Here is a 14,144-nt window from a genome sequence, read left to right as displayed (position 1 = left end):
GAAAACTTTCAAGTCTTCTTGCTGTTAAAAAAAAATCCAGTTCCCAAAATTTGGCTTATTCAGTTTCTGGAACATGTCTGAAGTTAGAAATGAATTCCTTCTAATTGTGTGAAGAGCTGGCTTAGCATTCTCATTTCTTTAACGCATGTCGTAATCCCAGTGCCAACCTCCCTCACTTTCAAAGGTCAATCCATTTGGTATATATTGGAAAAGAGAAGGTAAAGTATTTGCCCCACTGGTCAGAACTTAATCACAAGATCATACCAAATGGCAAGGGTGCCTGGGAAAGTAAGTCTTTAAAAGAGAGTTGGGGAGGTCATCTGTCTAGTTAAAATTCAGGACTCTATCACTAAAAGAAGTAGAGAATGGATGTTAGTGAACAACTAGCAGTTTCTGCAACAACTCTATTTGGAGAAGAATGTTTTGAACAGAATAAGGTAGTCAAACCTAGAAAAGGGAAATTTAGAATGTAAATTGGGCATATCTCAGCACTATCAAGACTGAAAGGTGCCCTATCAGGGTGATATATTTGTCTGCCAGGAAGATATACAACTGTTGTAAAGATGGACACAGCAGGCTATCAAAGCCTAACCTTTCAAAATATATAACTTAATTTCTTCTCTTCTGATTTTATGCCCACTGAGAAAACTTTTCAGTCCCCTCAGGGAGAGTATGTCCTCAACAGGCTCATGCAGACATCGCTCTGCTGCTAGGCCACTGCATCTGGGTGGTCTCACTCTGCACACTTGGTGAAACCTCACTCCAGACAAGGGAGGGTTCTTGACTCTGATTGAAGAAGAATTCATGAATGGGTTGGATGAGTATAGGTAAGGAAGGAATTCATTAAAGAGAGAGTAGTAGTGGATGGCAGCAACTGTGCAGGCAGCAGAGAGCATGGAAGAACAGAGGGAGAAAAGGGAAGTGCACTGAACTCCTGCTAAGCGTAAGGCAAATCCCTTGCCAACTCCTAAAGCCAGAGTCAACTGTCATCCAGTGTTCACTTGAATCTGCAGATTTGGGGGAGCCACAGAGCACTGGATGGAGTGAGATTATGTGTTGAGAATTTACCCAAAGCAAAGAAAGAAGATTTTAGGGCAGGCTAGTAAAGGGCATAATAGTATAGCTGCAGTCACATCTGGGTCACCCAGGTGATGGAAACTTGCAAGCCCAAATCAGAGATCTGAGTAGCCTTTCCCTACTTGTCAGAAGTAGGACAGAGAGAGTGAAGACTTGTTCTTAAGTCTGGAAAATTGAATAAAATAACAAAGTAACAAAGATGCTTACCCCTGGGAAAGAGGTCTCCCATTAATCTCCTAACAGGATTGGAAGAGTGTGGAGACAAAATGGACAAAATGCAATAAGCTAAGCAGCAAGAAGGTTTTATTTAAGGCAAAGTATACAAGCGAAGAAAAGGGAGTGTGGGCAGCCTCAGAGGAGGCACCCTTAAAGGCTTAGGGTTCGTGTCTTTTATTTCAAGAATCAGGTAAAGGGCCAAGAGAGCATAGGTTTGACATGTGGTCTCAAGATTCTATCTCAGTGAGAGACATTATGTCATCACCCATAGTCAGTCCTCTAGATATTCTGTAAGATAAACTTAACACAGGGAATTTATTGATTCTGTTCTTCTCCAAAATAATGGTAACCCTCAAGCAGTGGAAAGTTTAGAACTGCTTGCTGTGCCTTAAGATAGGGTCAGTTGTTAGCTAATTACCATAAAGTATATTAGGAATCGTACCATGTAACTCCCTGCTTTTTAAAAGGAATCTTAGCCTTAAAATGGAGTCCCTTCTGTTCTAACTATACTATTTATATCTCAGTATTTTTCATCATAGGCAGGAAAAATTAACCATGGTAGTTGTCCCATGTCTCTCTACTACCTCAGCTTTATCTGACAATTGTGTCTCTCAATTTGTAAATATATTAGTCTCTTATGTTTGGTTTGGGCTTATCAAACTAAGTATTAGATCCTGGACTAAGATAATTTTACCAGGAAAAATTCTACTTTGCCAGCTTCCTTGGCAACCAGCCTTGCCCTGGTGACAGCACTCTGCATTAGCAGATGTAATGGGTAGGTACTGCCGCAATACCGCCATATAACAAATGATCTAAAACAGTATCATTACTTACACATCTGCAGGTTAACCGTGGGTTTGGCTGATGTAGGTCTGTCAGAACAGCTCTGCTTCAGGCCACACCACCAAGGGCAGGTCTGCTTCTCACTACATGTCTGTTGATTAAGGCAGATCTGCTCCATGGATCACCTTCTTTGGGCTACACACAGACCTTTGGGATATCTGAGCTATGTGCCTCTGAGATGGTGGCAGAGAGATGGAAGAGAACAAACAAAAACGTGTGAGGCCTTCTGCCATCTAGGTTCAGAAGCTTCTGGCTCATCGTTAAACAAGTCACATGGTCAAACACAAAGACTAGAGGCCGGATATTCTGCTTCTTTAGTAAGAGGAACTGCAAAGTCACACCATAGAGGGTGTAGATACAAAGCCATTTGAAGAAGTGGGATTCTTATTGTAATCTTCGCCATGGAGCAAAGGCCTGAGTGTCAAAGGGAGAACTCAGGGCACAATTTAATTATTTGAGCCAAGGTAACAACTTCTCTAAATTGTAAATAAATTCATTTCAATTGCTGTTAAATGCCCAACTATCTGCACAGTTACATATCTATTCGCCTTATCAAACCTTCACAGAACTCTTAAGGTAACTTTTAGTGTTACCAAGAGTTAATTGAAACTTGAGCAAAAGGAATTGCTGAAGGCCGCACAGACATTAAATGAAGAAAAACAGGTTTGGAAACAGAATATCAGATGTAAACTCAAGTGCTCCTTTTCACCATAGCAGTTCTCTCTTTGTTTTGAAAACCAGGAATCTCTAGAAAAAAATGTATATTGGACATGAAATATTCTAATTAGGACATAAGGGTGGGCTGTAATAGCATAAATGTCAATCTTCATTCCACTGATGCTGCTGTTTTCTGCAGTAGCAGAGCTTCTCTATGTTATCAGCTGATACTGAATTAGATCCCCACCCCATCCACCCTGTATTCAGGCCTGCAGTGGGTCAAGCTGAGACAAAACCCAGAATTCAGTGACCCAGATAGGGCTTCTGCTATACTTCACAAAAGCATGATATTCAGGGAAAAGGCAAGGAAATCATATCTACCTCCTGCCACTTAGTTTTTGTACATGAGGTTCACTTTGTCATTTGAATATATTTGAAAATATTTTGTTGGCTATAAGAAGCAAATGTAAAACACCGCTATAATGGGTGTTTAGAAGAGGGGACACATTGTGGTGAGTTGGTAGGGAATGCTTTAAAGATCAAAAGGGACCATTCTTTCCCAGGAGGGCTTGTAACTCCAGAGAGAGGAAATCCACGGGTCAAAATACCTCTAAAACCGAAACTGGTCAAAGGGAGAAATAAAGTTTAAAACCCGTTTATTGCTTACAAACTGCGGTCTGGGGCCGTCTCTTTCCTGCTCCGGCAGAAGCAAGCCACGACCTCCCCCTAACCTCTCAGGTTCGGATAAGCCCTCAGTTGCCCACGTAGTTACCCATTGATATAGAGATGAACTTTTCTCTCCACCCCTGGAAAACGCCTATTGTTATGCAGATATACTAAAGCCAGGCAAGATATTCAGGAAATATTACAGTTTTACCCAAAAGACTCATCTATTTCTAACACCAATCCAAGGCTGAACAATCCCCCCACCTCCCAACACCTGCCCTGCAAAAAGCAGTGCTATTTCTTTTACCTTCAGGTTAGAGCTACTCTCCTCTAGCCAGAACTCCAATTTAGCCACTTTCTCAGGGGATTATCCACACCGTCCCTGTAAAGGAGTGCAGAGAGCATTAAGAGTCAGGAAGAAGAACTAATAAAACTTAACTAAACCTTAACAGCAGACCATTCCGGAATAGTAAGAGATTCAATGTCTAAACTTAGAGAGAGACCAGATCAAAGGAAGAGAGAGCAAGAGGCCAGCCAAGGGCTATTTGAATCCTAGTTTACTAAATCCCCATGGTTTACAACCCTGATATCCACCCTGGCAGGGCCCTTGCTTATTTTTATACTGCTTCTCACTTTAGGTCCCTGTATCTTAAACCGGCTAATAGCCTTTGTTAGGGAAAGAGTGAGTGCTGTTCAGGTGCTAATGCTGAGACCGCAGTATCATTCACTCACACAGCAGGAAGAAACAAACATTCCATGATTGGAATGGTCAAAGGAAAGTGGGGAAATGTAGAATCTAAGCATTAGTAAGATTAGTAAATTAGCATAAGCATAGCCATCTTAGAAACCTAGAAACCATTTTCTGAGAGTGTGACTCAGAGAAAAAAAAAAAAAAAAAAACAAACAAACCCTGGGCCTGGGTAAGGCCTTGAAAAACAAGTTAATCATGAGCACCGGGTGGTGGGCAGCTGTGACCCTTGGTCAGCTAACCTTGGTCAGTAAATCTTACATACCAAGCTTATCATGCAGAACCTCCCTAACCATTGAGGAGTAGTCTTACCCTGCCCTTGCTTAACCCCAGGATATATGTCTTGCAAGAATAATGTATAGTTATAGAAAATTGCTATGAGTTAAGTGCTTTGAAATTGCTATATAAACCCTTGGCTCTGAGTGCTCGGCGTCCTTGTTGAGACCCGCTGCATCGGGCTGACTTGGACCTCAGCTAGCTAGCTGAATAAAGACTTTGCTTGAATTTACATCTCTATGCCTGTGTAGTTTGTTCTCTGGGGAAGCCTCAGAAGCCTGGACCCTAACATTTGGGGGCTCGTCCGGGATTCGAGTGGCTTCCCTGAGAACAAAGGACAGCTGGAGGCAAGGTCTAATTGTCCGAACGGGGCAGTGTAATTCGAGGGTCGCCCCCTCCTGTCTGCATAAATCCATTATAAAGCGGGAGTCGCCATCCCGTGTATGGTCTTGGGTTAGTGGTCCCGAGTGAGGAAGTCCGAGCTGGTAGTCCCGGCCCCCAGGTTAGTGACCCTGGGTAAAAGTCCAGGTAACCAATCCTGGCCCTAGGGTCTGAGTGACTCGGCCTTAGGAAGGCAAATCCGATCAGCAGAAAACTGGCACCCGAGGAGGAAAAGATCGAGCTCGTCACCCTGCGGCAGTCCGAGTGGACGCCCTTCGGGAGAATTACGAGAGTTTTTGAGGACCCTGAAAGTGGTGAGTGTGGTGCGCACCGGAGTGAGAGAAGGACCGGTCCGAACGAGTGTGATCAGATGTGGTGTGTATGTTTGGTGTTATCATTGATTGTTTTACTGTGTTTTGGTTTTGGTTTATATTTCTCTTTGCACTTCTCATTTTAGTTCTAAGGTTCTCCTGCTCTCTCCGTTCCTCCTTTCTGCCACTACATCTTTCCCCGCGGGCACGGGTCGGGCAATTAAGAGCCATTAGGGCGCCCGCCGCTAGAAGACTCCCGTAACAGGATAAGGGGGTCACAGGCGCGAATTCCAGATAAATTCGTGTCCCCCGCGGAAGAAAAACTGTGCAACGACAGGCACTCGTTTATAAGCACATACAACAGTCATTTTGTTTGAAGTGGCATCTTCATCCTTCGCCTTTGTCTCTCTCATATTCTTTTTCCTTCTTCTTTCTCACCATGGGTCAGACTCAGGCTACTCCTAAGAGTCTGATCCTCTCCCATTTCCCCAAGGTCAAGGAACAGGCCTTAAGTATGAGCCTTGGCATCAAGAAGGGTAAGCTCGACACCTTTTGCTCAGTCGAGTGGCCTTCCTTCGGAGTAGGCTGGCCGGCCCAGGGGTCTCTTTCTTTGGACCTTATTGGCAAGATCAAAGCCATTATCTCCCGGCCAGGTCCTGAGGGCCACCCTGACCAACTTCCCTATATTCTTGTCTGGGAAAATTTGACCGAGAATCCCCCTTCCTGGTTGGAGCCCTTTTTGGTGGAGAAACCTCATACTGACCCACAAAAGACCTCCGTCCTAGTTGCCCAGGAAAAATCAAAGTCCTCTGATCGCAGGGCCAGAAATCCTGTGCGCCCAAGTGCGCCGCCTGTCCTCCCCGACAGTTCTCCTCTTTACCCCCTCCCGCCGATTGAGCAGCCACCCCCGTATGCAGAGGAGAGGGGTGAAGCTGCCAGGGGGATAGAAAATGCGGCTAGGGAACCCAGCAGGAACCAGGCGACTGCAGCTTCCCCAGATTCTTCAGCAGAGGGAGGCGGGAGGCTGGAAAGAGCTTCCTCACACTCCCCCGCCCTGGCCCCACGCTGGGCGCCAGGTAGAACTGGAGGAATGCAGCTAAGGTCTCGAGGGGCCAGGGAACAAGAAGGGGAGGCTCCCTCCTCCACCTCAGAAGGAGCAGTGCCAGTTCTGCCTGTGCGTGCCATTGGTACCGGCATTGCTCAGCAATATCAATATTGGCCCTTTTCATCTAGTGACCTTTATAATTGGAGGACTCAGAATCCTCCCTTCTCAGAGGACCCCAAGTGTCTTATAGGTTTAGTGGAGTCCATTATGTTTACCCATCGTCCCACATGGGACGACTGCCAGCAATTACTCCGCACTCTCTTCACAACGGAAGAACGAGAGCGTATCCTCAATGAAGCCAGGAAAAATGTCCTCGGAGAAAATGGAAGACCCACTACCCTCCAGCCCATCATCGATGAGGCGTTCCCACTTACGCGCCCAGATTGGGACTTCGGAACTGCAGAAGGTAGGGAGCGTCTCCGGGTCTACCGCCAGACTCTGATGACCGGTCTCCGGGCGGCCGCCAGACGGCCCACTAACTTGGCTAAGGTAAAAACTATTGTTCAGGGGGAAATGGAAAGCCCAGCCGCGTATCTGGAAAGGCTGTTTGATGCTTACCGGCAGTATACCCCCATAAACCCGGAAGCAGAGGAACATAGGTCAGCTGTAGTCCTCTCATTCATCAACCAGGCAGCCCCCGATATCCGGAGAAAACTCCACAAGCGGGAGGACCTAGGGGAGATCTCTATTAGAGAGCTGCTGCAGCAGGCAGAGAAGGTCTTCAATGCTAGAGAAACTCCGGAAGATAGAGAAGAAAGGCTGAGGAAACAGAAATGGGTAATGCAGGAGAAAAATAGGAAGGAAGACAGAGAATTTCATAAAAGGGAGAACAAGAAGCAGAGGGAAGAGATGGCCAGGATATTCCTGACGGGGGTGAAGGAGGGCCCTAGGCCACCTCAAGGAACAGGACCCCCTCAATCCTGACTAGGACAAGATCAGTGCGCCCTGTGTAAGAAATATGGACATTGGAAGAGGGAGTGCCCCCAAAGGAGGGAACAAGGGAGAGGGAACCCTGTTAAGACCCTGCACCTAGGAGAGGAGATTGATGGGGACGGGGCTCGGCACCCCTCCCCGAGTCCTGGGTAACCCTGTGCGTGGAGGGGACTCCCATTGGGTTTATGGTAGATACTGGGGCACAGTATTCAGTTCTCAACCAGGCCCACGGCCCCCTAAACCCAGGACGCACAAGTATAGTCCAGGGAGCGACAGGGTCCAGGAAATGTGCCTGGACTACTAACAGAAAAGTGGACCTAGGAAGGCATCAGGTCTCTCACTCATTCCTGGTCGTACCCGAAAGCCCCGCACCGTTGCTGGGCAGAGACTTATTAACCAAGGTCGGGGCTTGCATTCATTTTGAACCCGAAGGGATAAAAATCATGGACAAAGAAGGGCAGCCCCTACAACCGGCGCATGTGTTAACTCTTTCCCTGGCCGATGAACATCGTCTGTTTCAGGCAGATCAAGAAAAGGGGGGCCAGGGAGAGATAAACTCTTGGGTACAGAAGTTCCCTTCCGCATGGGCCGAGACCGGAGGAATTGGTCTCGCTAAACACCTATCCCCGGTTGTTGTTCAACTCAAAGCCGCAGCTCTACCCATCCGGGTCCGGCAATATCCAATGCCAGAAGAGGCTAGGAAAGGGATAGCACCCCATATCCATAGACTGTTAGAGACAGGAATCCTTAAGACCTGCCAATCTGCATGGAATATGCCTCTGCTTCCAGTGAGGAAGCCTGGCAGTAAAGATTATAGGCCAGTGCAAGACTTGCGGAAAGTCAATGAGAGGGTAGAAGACATACATCCTACAGTGCCTAACCCTTACACCTTACTCAGCCACCTGCCACCCACGCATGTGTGGTATACTACTCTGGACCTGAAAGATGCCTTCTTTAGTATTCCACTCTCTGAAGTTAGTCAGCCTTTGTTTGCCTTTGAGTGGCAAGAGCCAGGGGGAGGAAGAAAAGGGCAGCTTACCTGGACTAGACTGCCTCAGGGCTTCAAGAACTCTCCCACCTTATTCAATGAAGCCCTAAGCCAGGACTTGGAGCCCTTTCGCAGGAGCCACCCCCACGTGACGTTGCTGCAGTATGTAGATGACCTGTTGCTGGCCACAGAAACCCGTGAAGAGTGCGAAGAAGCCACGGGGAACTTGCTGGCTGAACTAGGTGAACTGGGATATCGAGCCAGCGCCAAGAAAGCCCACATCTGTCAGAGGTCAGTAGTCTACTTGGGGTACACAATATCTAATGGGGCCAGGTGGCTAACACAGGCCATGAAGCAAACTGTCCTGGCTATCCCCATCCCTTCCTCACCCCGGGGAGTGAGAGAATTTCTTAGCTCAGCCGGGTTTTGCAGGCTCTGGATTCCAGGGTACGCAGAAATAGCCCGACCACTATATGAAGCAACCAAAGAAGGGCCGGGCTGGCAATGGATGCAGGAACAACAAGAGGCGTTTGACAGACTAAAAGAAGCTCTCCTCCGGGCCCCCACCCTATCTCTGCCAGACCCAGAAAAACCCTTTATCCTGTTTGTAGATGAAAAGAAGGGAGTGGCTAAAGGAGTTCTGGCTCAGCAGCTGGGCCCGTGGAAGAGACCTGTGGCTTATTTGTCCAAGCGGCTAGACCCAGTGGCCTCCGGGTGGCCACCTTGTCTGCGTATCCTAGCAGCCATTGCTCTACTGGTAAAAGAGGCAGACAAGCTGACTTTTGGCCAAAATCTGAGAATAACAGCCCCACATACCGTGGAGGGGATCCTCAAGCATCCTCCAGGAAAATGGATGACGAACGCAAGACTCACCCACTATCAAGGGCTCCTACTACATTCTCCCCGAATCGCCTTCTCTGACCCGGTAACCCTAAATCCTGCCACCCTTCTGCCGGACCCAGATCTGACGACCCCCATCCATGACTGTAGAGATATCCTTTCCGAAATTATCCAGGTGCGAGCAGACCTGAAAGACACACCATTACTGAACTGTGAGCTAAATTGGTATACGGATGGGAGCAGCTTTGTGCAGGAGGGGGTCAGGAGAGCAGGGGCAGCAGTAGTAACCCACGATGGGGAAGTTGTCTGGAGCACAGCTCTGCCCCCTGGCACCTCAGCACAGAAGGTGGAACTTATTGCTCTCGCTGAGGCCCTGGAAAGAGCAGAAGGAAAGCGGGCCAACATTTACACAGATAGCAGATACGCCTTTGGCACTGTCCATGTCCATGGTGCCATCTACCGAGAAAGAGGATCCCGTTCCGCGGAAGGGAAGGGACTGAGGAATCTGCAAGAAGTCCAAAGACTATTAGCTGCTGTTGAAAAACCTAAAGCGGTAGCAGTTATACATGTACCGGGCCACCAATCAAAGAAGACACCCGAGGCCATCGGCAACAGCCATGCAGATGCAGAAGCTAAAAGGGCAGCCCTCTTGGACTCTCTTGTGCTTGCGGCCCTCGAAATACCCATACCTGAACTGCCCGCACTGCCGCCCAAACCTGAGTATTCCCCTCAAGATCTTGAGTGGATTAGGAAACAAGTCCCGGGGGAAGTGTTTGGAGAGGGACATTGGGGTAGGGACCAGGAGGGTAGATTGATCTTGCCAGAAGCATTAGGACAGTACCTGCTTGCTAATCTGCATAAGTCCACCCATCTAGGTGGAAAAAAACTGCTCAGCCTTTTCCAGTCTGCGCAGTTGGTGTTTCCCTACCAGAATGAGGTGACTCGCCAGATCATGAAAGAATGCAGTAGCTGTGCAATGCTAAGACCAGCCCCAAGAGGGCCTCACCCAGCAGGTACCCGGGAAAGGGGGAGGGCTCCAGGGAGGAATTGGGAAGTAGACTTCACCGAAATAAAACCAGGGAAGTATGGATACAGGTATTTGCTAGTTATGGTAGATACTTTCTCTGGGTGGGTGGAGGCCTTTCCAACCAAGCATGAGACTAGCCAGGTAGTAGCAAAAAGATTAATTGAAGAAATCATCCCCAGATATGGGGTCCCTGAAGCAATAGGTTCCGATAACGGCCCGGCTTTCGTTAGCAAAGTCCTGCAAGGACTAGCCCTAGCTTTGGGAGTAGATTGGAAGTTACATTGTGCTTATAACCCACAAAGCTCTGGGCAGGTAGAGAGAATGAATCGGACCTTGAAAGAGACCCTTTCTAAATTGGTATTGGAGACTGGTGGGGACTGGGTGACTCTCCTTCCCTTAGCCATCTTCCGTGCTCGGAACTCCCCCTATGTACATGGTTTAACTCCATTTGAGATAATGTATGGGGCCCCTCCACCTATAACTCGACGAGTGCAGCTTCCCGATGCAGAGGACCCGGCCCCTGACTATCTGAATGTGTTGCAAGTTCTTGCTAAAGTGCAGCAAGAAATCTGGCCCCTGATCAGAGCATATTATGAGGGCGGGAAAATTCCGAGCCCGGAACATGGCATAGTCCCAGGGGATATAGTATGGGTCAAAAGACATCAAGTGAAGACTCTCGAGCCCAGGTGGAGAGGACCTCATGTTGTATTGTTTACCACCCCCACTGCTCTCAAGGTTGATGGTATCGCTCCCTGGGTACACCACACCCACGTTCGGAAGGTCCTGCCCCATAAAGACCCAGGGGCCTGTAAGGAAAAGTGGAAGGTGCAGCAGCATCCTGCCAATCCCTTAAAACTACACCTAAGCCGAAGATGAAAGGAGCCACATCTCGTCGAGGCAATGGGACCGGCTCCTAGAAGTTGTCCATCCAGGAAGCCTATCGGCCAGAGGACCTTTCGGTACCTCATCAGTTCCGGGTGAGAGACCCTGTTTACGTGAGACGACACAGAACGGGGACCCCTGCCGGGCCCGGATTGGTGGGTAACTCAGACTAATAACCCCCTCAAGCTTCGCTTGTATAAAAAGAACCATGCTATTGGTGATTCTGATGCTCCTGCTACCTCCAACCCACCAGAACCCTAACTCCCATGTCCCCTATCAGCTCGCCTGGGAAATAGAGAACTGGGAAACTCATGAAATATACAACCGCACTTCCCACACGACTCCCTTAGGCACGTGGTTCCCTAACCTGTACTTTAACCTAGATAGAGTAGCGGACTTAGAAAAGAGAGGCGGAAAAGGCAAGAGTCAGCATTCAGGCCTCCCTCTTCCCTGCGCCCCTCAGTTCTGTCCTGTTGGAATGGGAGGAGGAGCCTGGCGAGAAAAGCAGCACAGTGTCTCTGTGAGTCGAAATGGGTTTTATGCGTGCCCAGGGTTTCGAACAGGGCCAGCGAAGCAGCAGTGTGGAGGGGCTGAGGCCCGATACTGTGCATGCTGGAGTTGTGTTACCACCAATGACGGGGAGTGGAAGTGGCAAGTAACTCCCCAGCTCATCACTCTCTCATTTGTTAAACCGTGTACCCTAACTAGGTACAGCCCAGTCTGTACTCTGCTCAAGCTCCAGTTCACAGAACAAGGAAAAAAAAAACACCCAATGGCAGACAGGGTTAACCTGGGGCCTATATCTTTATCAGACCCCTCCCTTTGGAACCCTTATCCAAGTCAAATTAAAAGTTGAGCCAATAGTCAAGAAAGCCTTAGGTCCCAACCCGGTCATAAATCCTCAGAAACCTTCAATCCAAGACAAGGGCCTGAGTAAAAAGGATGAAAAAATGCTGACCAGAATGCTTGCTCCAGAGCCCACGAGAGGACCGAGTCCATCGACCTCTGGGTTATGGGCCCAGCACACCCCCTCCGGGTTAGATAATCCCATGTGAGAAATGGTGCAGGCAGTTGTAGAGACTCTTAACCACACCACTTCCTCCCTCACCGATCCCTGTTGGCTATGCTACCCAGGTTCACCCCCCTTCTATGAGGCAATCGGGATGAATGGCTCCTACACTATCAACAACTCCCATCCCACTTACTGGGACGGGAGACCGTGGGGACTTACAATCGCTCAAGTCTCAGTCGTTGGTACGTGTGTAGGCACAGTCCCGACGACCCAGAGCAGGGAAAGTGGATTATACCCTCCTCGGGCTGGTGGCTCTGCTCAAAGACAGGCCTCACTCCGGCCCTATCCACCACTGTGTTCAATGCTAACAGTGAGTTTTGTGTGCTGGTGGCCCTTCTACCTCGCCTAATGTATCATTCTCATGAATCTCTCCTTTCTTATTGGGAAGAAAGGCTGAGCCCCCACCGGAGCAAGAGGGACGTTGTTTCCGCCCTGACCATTGGAACCCTCTTCACCCTAGGGATGGCAGGGGCAAGCACGGGGGTTGCAGCCCTTGTAACTCGAGAAAAGGGGCTCACAGCCCTGAGGCTGGCAATCGACAGAGACCTAGAACAACTCCGACAGACAATATCAGACCTAGAGCAATCCCTCACCTCCTTGTCCGAGGTGGTCCTACAGAACCGAAGAGGCCTGGACCTCTTGTTCTTAAAGGAAGGTGGGTTATGCGCAGCCTTAAGAGAAGAGTGCTGTTTCTATGTAGACAAAACAGGTGCAGTCAGAGATTCCTTGGCCAAACTGAAAAAAGATTTAGAGAAGAGGCATAAAGAATATGAAAGTAGCGAAGGCTGGTTTGAGTCTTGGTTCAAATACAAGCCTTGGTTTGCTACCCTTCTCTCGGCCGTTGCGGGGCCGCTCGTCATCCTGCTGTTGCTGTTTACGATTGGCCCGTGCATAATTAACAGGCTTGTTAAGTTTGTGCAGGAAAGAATTGACACTGTCCAACTCTTAGTCCTTCGTCAAAGGTATCAGGACCCAGATGCCGCTGTGGAAGATTCCACAGTCTAATCAAGAAAAGGGGGGAAATGTAAAGGAGTGCAGAGAGCATTAAGAGTCAGGAAGAAGAACTAATAAAACTTAACTAAACCTTAACAGCAGACCATTCCGGAATAGTAAGAGATTCAATGTCTAAATCTTAGAGAGAGACCAGATCAAAGGAAGAGAGAGCGAGAGGCCAGCCAAGGGCTATTTGAATCCTAGTTTACTAAATCCCCATGGTTTACAACCCTGATATCCACCCTGGCAGGGCCCTTGCTTATTTTTATACTGCTTCTCACTTTAGGTCCCTGTATCTTAAACCGGCTAATAGCCTTTGTTAGGGAAAGAGTGAGTGCTGTTCAGGTGCTAATGCTGAGACCGCAGTATCATTCACTCACACAGCAGGAAGAAACAAACATTCCATGATTGGAATGGTCAAAGGAAAGTGGGGAAATGTAGAATCTAAGCATTAGTAAGATTAGTAAATTAGCATAAGCATAGCCATCTTAGAAACCTAGAAACCATTTTCTGAGAGTGTGACTCAGAGAAAAAAAAAAAAAAAAAAACAAACAAACCCTGGGCCTGGGTAAGGCCTTGAAAAACAAGTTAATCATGAGCACCGGGTGGTGGGCAGCTGTGACCCTTGGTCAGCTAACCTTGGTCAGTAAATCTTACATACCAAGCTTATCATGCAGAACCTCCCTAACCATTGAGGAGTAGTCTTACCCTGCCCTTGCTTAACCCCAGGATATATGTCTTGCAAGAATAATGTATAGTTATAGAAAATTGCTATGAGTTAAGTGCTTTGAAATTGCTATATAAACCCTTGGCTCTGAGTGCTCGGCGTCCTTGTTGAGACCCGCTGCATCGGGCTGACTTGGACCTCAGCTAGCTAGCTGAATAAAGACTTTGCTTGAATTTACATCTCTATGCCTGTGTAGTTTGTTCTCTGGGGAAGCCTCGGAAGCCTGGACCCTAACAGTCCCATCACTGGCTTGGCCAATAGGCACACTGCCTACTTAAACATTTGTTCTTTGCATCCAGCATTCATTTCTCAGGTGTAGCTCCAAGCACCAGAACTGTGGCCTACCAAGTCCCCAGTAGTCCCAGTGACTCGCCTCTCCCACTGGCGACACTGCAGAACCTA

The sequence above is a fragment of the Manis javanica genome, chromosome 6, assembly GCF_040802235.1.
Source record: "Manis javanica isolate MJ-LG chromosome 6, MJ_LKY, whole genome shotgun sequence".
In the NCBI taxonomy this organism is placed as follows: Eukaryota; Metazoa; Chordata; class Mammalia; order Pholidota; family Manidae; genus Manis; species Manis javanica.
The sequence above is the reverse complement of the archived record's forward strand: the minus strand, read 5'-3'. Positions refer to the sequence as shown.